General features: G+C 40.6%; 1 long non-coding RNA gene across 1 annotated transcript in view; it reads right to left on the reverse strand.

Moving 5' to 3' along the window:
• Positions 1–7,420: 7,420 nt before the first annotated feature.
• The window catches only part of LOC121659455, a 1,444-nt gene continuing 490 nt past the window's right edge, over positions 7,421–8,374 (reverse strand). The window contains exon 2 of the long non-coding RNA XR_006014338.1: positions 7,421–8,019. This is a non-coding gene — a long non-coding RNA (uncharacterized LOC121659455). The remainder of the gene's footprint in view (positions 8,020–8,374) is intronic.

An 8,374-nucleotide genomic window follows, 5' to 3' on the forward strand; every position in this document is an offset into this window, starting at 1 on the left:
TGATTCTACCAACAACCATCAAAAATAACTAATTTCATTGGAAGCAACAGACCATAAAGTAAGTAAAACTCAGGCTTGCAGACTTTATTTCTATCATAAGACCATACCATCATAATTTTCCAGTGTGCCTGACAGATTTCTTAGCTCAACCTATAGTAAACTTGACTCAACAATAGTTTCTAAAAAAGGTCATGGGAGTGTTTTTACAGAAAACATATGTCAGCTGAATTTGGTAATCCAGAAGAGTTTACAGTGTTAACCAAGCAATGTTGCACATGAACTGAACTAAGCATATTTTCAGTACAAGACACCTTTTAAGCTGCTCAATAGTAGGCTGTTGAGATTGTTTATCTAATGCAGAAACTTTTTCAGACATTTGAAGTAGGTGTGTTTGTTCGGGTGTGCACACAAGCACTTGTGCATATTTACGAGTGCTCAAAATCTCACCCTTAAATGGTGTAACTTTGCAACAACTTGAAAACTCTATATAGGAGGTACAACGGGTGTAAAAAGCACATTAATGATGCTTCAGTATTAATAGCTGGTATGTTGGCTGCCTTCATTGCTCCTCATATTCATGACAGAAAAGCTAGATACGTACAGATAATTATCCCATTATCTTAGTAGTACTAACTCAAAGATGAGATTAAAAACTGTAATTCTGTTTAATCCCTGTAGCCTGTGACACAATCAAAGTAAAAAGGTAATGAGAATACAACTCATAAAGCAGAAGTAGAAACAATGTCATAAAGGATACTCCATCAGTTAAAACCTCTAGATGTACATCTGATTGCTGCAGATAAAGAAATCATTGTTTAAAACATCAAGCACCAGGTTCACAGACAATTCTGAAATGCAAAGCAACAAATTAAAGAGCACACAGTAAGAGTCAGAATCAATCAGGACAAAATTTATGTCATGCTTGAAAGCCTTACTAGAATTCATACAGCAATGCTTCAGTTAGTAGATCTTTTGTTAATTGAGATACAACAATACATACCAAAATTTAGTGAGAAATGGCAGATGTGCTACTAGCTGATAATTACTTTGCAAATCGGAATCAAATAATAGCTTTCTAACAATTAGAGTAATCATAGTAATTTTAAGGGTGGAGAGAACAAGGATGATATCAAGTTTGTGATATAAAAAACTGGAATTAATACTTGAATAATCTCCATCATTAATCAAGAAATAAATCCATCTTGCAAGTGGATTTCTTGAGAGCAGTTAATAACTGCCATCACACTTTCCTGAGCCTGCAATCCAAATATAGATAGAAGAATGACTGATATTAGTTGTCTAAAAGTGACAATTCCCTTCTGAATATCACCAGAGCATGTGACCTGTATAATATGAAGTTTTGAAGTTAAATGATCTTATAAGGAAATAATTCAGCAGCCAGCTTGATGACTACTGTGCATCACAAGCATAGAGACATAAAGACTTTGGCAAACCTGTTGTACCTCAAGGTAGGATGAAAAAATAGTGCTATCTTTTGGTGTGTATTTATTTAAACTAAAAATCAAAATTTGTTTTCCCACAATTTCAAAGCATTTAACTGCATTCCTTTTATATCCAAAAGATTTAAACCTCAGTTTAGAGGAAGATGCACCACCCAACAGGTCATGGGATATTTCCCAGGCATGCTATCTTCCTGCAGAAGCTGTTCCCTCTGCAAAGCTTTGGAACACAAAGTCACTGAAAGCTACACTGGATATTGTATGTTCCTACAGCCCAGGAAAGGGCAGCTTCCTGCAAGGAGGGATGTCTGAAAATGCAGTCCCTACTGCAGCACATCCTTCTCTATTCACTCCAAATACATGATAGGTATGGGGCCAGATAAGAGAGCTCCGTCTGCTTCTCAAAGGGGTTTCATAAACTCACAAAGACAGACTCCCTTCTTTCTCCAATTTTCTTTCCTCTTTGTTTCAGAATATAGTCAAAATGTACACCATTCAGGACAATCTCTTGATCTTCTAGGCACCTGACTTCTGAATGTTTGAGCACTGTAGCACTGTAGCTTGTTAAGAAAAGAATCTAAACAATAGAAAATTTTTTAAAAAGGCAACAAAAACCACTTTGGTCATCATAGCTCTTAGAATACAAACTGGAATTTCATTTGTCAAATACATGGTTTTGGTTTATTTTTTTCCTTAATAGCCTGCATCTTAACTTACGAAAGTCAGCTGTAACTTTCGTGCCAATGTAAATGACCGTGAAAGGCAGTAGAAAACAGGCACAATGTGTAGCAGTGAACAAATATATTGTTTTACAGACTCAGAACATGCCCATATGCTTTTTTAAAATCCAGCACCAATGTGCAATCTGACAAACTCCACAGAGACCAATGACAGTTTGTATATTTGGGGTAACAAACATTTCAAATAATTAGTATGGGGAATGAATGTGAAAGTGAAGTCCTGTGTTTCAGTGACCAGAAGACATCTAATCATATAAAGCGAGAACAGATGAATTAAACTCTGCTGGAAAAAACCAAGGTGCCTGCTAAACCTTTGGAATTAATAAAGTAATCTATTAGCAAACAAAAGCAAAGGCAACTTTCCAGAATCCAACATGCCAGTTTCCTAGAATGGCAGTTTGATGTATGCACATGAAAAGCAACTGGAATGGCTAATTTCTCTAACTGTGCTTCAACAGAATACTGCCACTTGAAAGACCAAGGAAGAAATATGCCCTAACATGGTCAGTGGATATTACTGTGAATTTATGCTGTGATTTCAATAGTACACTACAAGAGACAAATATTGAAAGAAGAAACAAAATTTTAATTCTGCTGGAAAACAGAAGTTTTTTAAAAGTAACTTTTTTCCAGAAAACTATTCCAGCAACTGTCTGCAGAATGGTAAACTCCTCTGTAGTATCATAACAAAATACCTAAGACTTTTCCAGACTAGTGATTGACTCTTCCAGGCAAAGTACCTATGTACACCTATTGCAAAATAATGGTGTCCAGGATTTACTGAAGAGTGCCAGCCAGTACTGACACAAAATATGGCCCTCTGTGGCTATATGAGTGAAGACAATAACTTCAAATACACTTTTAGGAATTTTTATGTTCTGTGACTTAGAAGAGAGACAGAATAAATGCAGGGTTTTCTGCACCCGCTATGTTGAACTGTCTATTTTCTTAACTAAGTGGCAGAAATTTATCCAAAACATTCAATATACCAGGCTTTTTGACAAATACTTGATTTGACAAGTGAAATAAACCATCTCCATGTTCCTAAAGTGCCAACACCACATTTTTGAATAGAAGAAGAATTCAAAATGTGTTAGCCCTGGTTCAGTGCAGATCATCTAGCAATTGTTTATTATCCCAGCCTCTTAGAGGTATTTCAGATCAGGTTAGAATCTTTTAATAGCATCAAATGACACTGATTGATTGGAGGAGTCAAAAGGACACACGTTATGAGGGAAAGAGAACTAAGAACAGCATGTTTACTGAAGGCTGATAACAAAAGAAATGCTCCCAAATCTGTAGAATGGGAGCCAGTGAGGGTCAAGCTTAATGTTTCTTTCCAAGGATGCTGCAGTGAAGAGATGCAGAAGGCAACAGCAGCATGTGGGTACGTGTTCCTCACTAAAGTTTTCCGTTATTTTATCTCATCATCTGACTTAGCATCTTTCTGGCCTTTTGTGGCATTTTCCTATGCCATGGCAGGACTCCAGTCCTGCATCCTTTCTCTGGCAGCTACCTGCCCAGAAAGAGGCCCTGAGAAGGGGAAGAGCCCTTCCTCTTTCTTCTGTCTTTGAATTGCTATCTTTGAGAATTCTCTTTACTTTGGACTTGGATTTGGAAGGCTCCACAAGCTTCTACTTTTCTTCTTTTTTTTTTTAGTATTTTGCAGTTCTGACATGACTGTAAGAGGAATTGTGGGAACCAACAGGACTCCTGAAAAACAAGGTTTTATACAGATGAAGCCACCACACTGAGCATGTGGAAGGGACAAGGCCACTTGTTCAATAGGGAGAAGACAGACAAAGGGGTGAAGAGGGATAGGCTCTGGCATAAAGTCTCTTCATTCCTGAATCAGAGAGATTGCTCAGTCTGGCTTATCACAGACTCCAGCTGTCTCTCAAAAACCTGGTTCACTCAGGAGGAAATGTAAATAAAAGAGGAGTGGCAGTGACCTGGCACAAGCAGGAGCTGAGCTACTGCATTCTCACAAAGTTTCATCACTACTTTGGATCCGTCACATCAATGGTGTTAGTCAGTGAACTGGGAGCAGTGCTCAGAACTCAGAAAATGTACAGCCTCACAAAATGGTGATCTGCAACTCTAAAGGAAAAGCCATATATTAGATAACGTCACAGCCTGTCAGACCTGTGACCTTTAATTAAAGCATGTGCAATCATGCTTTTCAGTCCTCTCAGCAGTGATACTCAGCTCAAAATGAGGTATTTTCAGAGGCAGAAAGTTGGTTGGCAATGGGTCTGAAGGGGGGATGCTAGGTCAATCTTTCTGAGGTTCTGGTTGGGTCTAGTGAATTAGTAGCATCCTGCTATCCCAAGTTGTGCCTTATATCAGTCTTCTTCATAGAGGCAAGTGACACAAGACTGATACAAGAAACTGAGATGGAAGACAAAATCCTTTTGTGCCTTGACTGTGTCTGAAACAAGATACTGGGCGGTGCTGGCAGTCTGTGTCAACAACAATCTAACTAACAGCGTACTCTGAATATCTTCCAGAATCATAGAACAATTTTATTTGGAAGAAATCTTAAAGATCATTTAATTCCAACATTCCTGTCAGGGGAGGGTATACCTTTCACTAGACCAGGTTGCTCAAAGCCCCATATAACCTGGTCTTGAATGCTTCCAGGGATGGGGAATCCACTTCTCTGGGCAACCTGTTCCCGTGTCTCACCACCCTCATAGCAAAGAATTTCTTCCTAATATCCAATCTAAACCTACCCTCTTTCAGTTTAAAGCTATTACCCCTTGTCCTGTCACCACATCCTTGTAAACAGTCCTTCTCCAGCTCTCTTGCAAGTCTGTTTAAACAGATACAATTCACACTTCATGGGGAAACAGCACATGCAGTGTGATAACCTCATCCTTTCCCCAGATTTTCACAGTGCCAGTGCTTCCATTGCTTCAAACATTGGTCACTTGCTTAGAACTGTCAGTAAGGGTTGTCTTTGTTGCAAATAGTAGTGGTGGATTTCTTTGGTGGCATGGTTATGAAGCTTTGGAAATAACTGCAATTCCCATTTCACTGGAAGTTCACTGACAGGGTGCCAGGGTGTGATTCTAACCTACATGAGATGCAATATGTCCCATTATCACCATGAAACCATGCAGTCCCTGGATTTAGCTTTTTTCATATATCTACCATAAGAATTAGTTTGCCAAAAAAAAAAAAAAGCTGATCAGTCTTACACTAAAGGTTAATGCAGTTGTAAGAGAATTGAAGAATAAGGGCATTACCAAAAATAAGAGCATTACCAGCACCTTTACCAAAAGCTGTGTGTCTTCCTGCAAAATGTAGTATGTCCTAAAATTCTTTCCTGATGTTCCTGTTTGTCAATGAGTTAAGTACATGCTAGTTTAGGGACACAATTTCTTCGTACTAATCTCCCATTTTTGTTATTTGCATGCCTAAATCCATGTGCAATGCATTGTTAATTTACCCCGTAGTGTTCCCAAGGAACATAATTTGTATGCACATAAAATATCAATGCAATATCTAGAGATGAAATCCAATGGAAACAGTTTGCTGTGAAATCCAGTCTTTGTTCCCTCATTTTTCCACTTTACTGACTGTTGCTTTTTCAAAGTACTCCTAGAGATCCCTTGTGCAACCCCTCGTTATGCTGCATTATTACTTTATTTGGGAAATAAACTAAAAGTAAAAATACTATACAATCTAATTTCCCATAATTGTTGGGATGATGTTAAGACAGTTTTTCAGAAGAGAAAATGCTAATCAATTTTATTTCAAAACCACATTGGAATTCCACATAAATTGGTGCCAGAGTGCAAATGCTTCTCAACTGGGAATGGAAAAAGGAGGGAAGAGAAATATATGCCAACTTTCAGTTTAATAGAAAGGATGTGAGATTCGTTTTATTTGAATCAAATACTATGTAGCAACTTAAGCATCCGGAGCACATCTGATACCTTGGGTAAAATGTATTGATTTCTCTATTGATTTTTCTAATATACCTTCTCTGTGAGGGAGTTATAACTGAAAGTAGCAAGTGACCCAGCTAATGCCAGCTCTAAATAGCGTGCAAGATGTTCAGATATGCAAGATGGGTCATCACTAAATTCCAGAATGTGACAGGTCCTAGTCTTCCACTTGGAGGCAATACATGGTATTGGTTCTTTCTCTCTTGGCTTGCAATCTTTGAATTTTTTTCCAATATGAAACTTCTCAGGCATTTTTCCACCACTATGAAAAAGTGGCTTTGTTCATGAACTAGATGTATATATGGATTACACAGTTTATGGCCTTTATACTACTATACATCAACTTTAACCTTAGGATCACGCATGTAAAGCCTTTTTCTGCAGTCCCAAAGCTGATTCATAAGTTGAAATAATACACAGGACCACATAAAATATCTGTGGATTTCTGATCAATTTATTTCCAAGACAAGCTATAAACTCTGCAATGTTTGTCACTCTCTCTGAGCAATTTTATATAAACAAAGGATAGCAGGAAATTCTCACACTCTAGAAAACACTAGAATTTCTGCCATTGCCTTCAATGGAATCAGAATTTCCTGGGCACAGAGGAAATTTATCACTGAACTCACAGCAAGTTTTACTTTCATAGAATCATAGAACATGCTGAGTTGGAAGGGACACATCAGGATCGAGCCCGACTCCTGCCCCTGTGCAGAACACCCCAAGAATCACACCAAGTGCCTCAGACCACTGTCCAAATGCTCAAGCAGTACTTTGTACTGTTAGTTCTAGCACTGCAGTGTGCTTTCTTAAATTCAGAGCATAGATTTAGAGCATAGCCACAAAGTATACCTTAGAAGTAGAAAAATTACAATTAAAAAAAAAAAGAAGAAAAAAAGCCTAAAAAATATCCAGCAAAGGCAACCTTGAATTACACTTAACATTATACATATTTGCACACAGGGAGTAACACTTGAAATACACTTCCAGCAGTGGAACTCAGACTTTAAGTTTCAACTCTAAAGGTCCAAGAATAGAGTCTGCAATGAAGAGTATTCTGGGCCCTCTGGTCCTTTAACCACCTGCCCACAGGATTTTCTGCATGCCCTAACTGTGAAGAGGAGGTCGATACTGCTCCTCAGATGGTAATTGCCACAAAGGAAGGGGAAAAACTGGGCCAAATAGGTGAATGGATGCACTGTGAGATTTGGCTACTCTTTTTGCAGATACATCATAAAATGAGGGGTCACCCTTCCAGCAAGCATTGTGTTTACTCCTAGTTTCTCTGACAGACTTTATTCAGACACTGTTTGCTCCAATGAACAGAATGGAGAGAAACTGGCCAAATTACAACGTTATGTCCAAGGCTTCTAGATGAAACACCCAATAAGGTGGCACAGACCTGATTCACATCAAGACTCTTCCAACTCCAGAAGTAAAAATTTACCTGGAAATTTATTCTCTAGATTTGTAACATTTTAGAAGCAATTCATGATCTCCGGCACAATGTCAAGAGAAATTTTGCACTTAAGGACTCTAACATATATGTCCTGAGAACACATAGTTTGAAAAAAAAAAAACCCCAAACAACCAAACCAAGAGTAGACAAAGAAGCTGAGTTCGGCCTGCTGCACTCCAGGCACCATGGGCTGCCCCGAACCTCCTGCACGCGAAACTGTGCCTCTGTCCGGGGATCATCTGCTCCGGGAGCGGCGCATTCCCGGGGGCTGCGCGGGGACCGCAACGGCGGCACAGCGACCGCCCCCGAGCGGCACCCGGCGCACCGCGTCCGCCGGCGCTGCCGAGCCCCGCCCCGGAGCTCCCTGTTAGCTACACAGAACGGACAACGGCAGCAACTCAAACCTAAACCAAACAGAAAAACCAAATAAGAACTCTTCTGTTAAGTGCTGTTGAATCCTGTAATGTTTCCCGGTATGCCCCGCACACGCCCAACCTGGCTACACCCCCACGCCGCTGCGCTCGCAGGGTGAGGAGTAACTAACCGGGGACGGGCCCGGGGCGGGCGGCTCCCCCCTCCCTGCTCCGCCGCCGGCCACGCGGGGGCACCAGAGCGCCGCGCTGCCCGCGCTCCCTCCGTTCCCTGCGCTGCCCGCGCCCCCTGCGCTGCCCGCGCTCCCTGCGCTGCCCGCGCTCCCTCCGTTCCCTGCGCCCCCTGCGCTGCCCGCGCTCCCTCCGTTCCCTGCGCCCCCTGCGCTGC

This window comes from Corvus kubaryi, unplaced genomic scaffold (genome assembly GCF_017639235.1).
Source record: "Corvus kubaryi isolate FWS band 111438036 unplaced genomic scaffold, C.kubaryi_AGA036_p1.0 137, whole genome shotgun sequence".
Classification (NCBI taxonomy): Eukaryota; Metazoa; Chordata; class Aves; order Passeriformes; family Corvidae; genus Corvus; species Corvus kubaryi.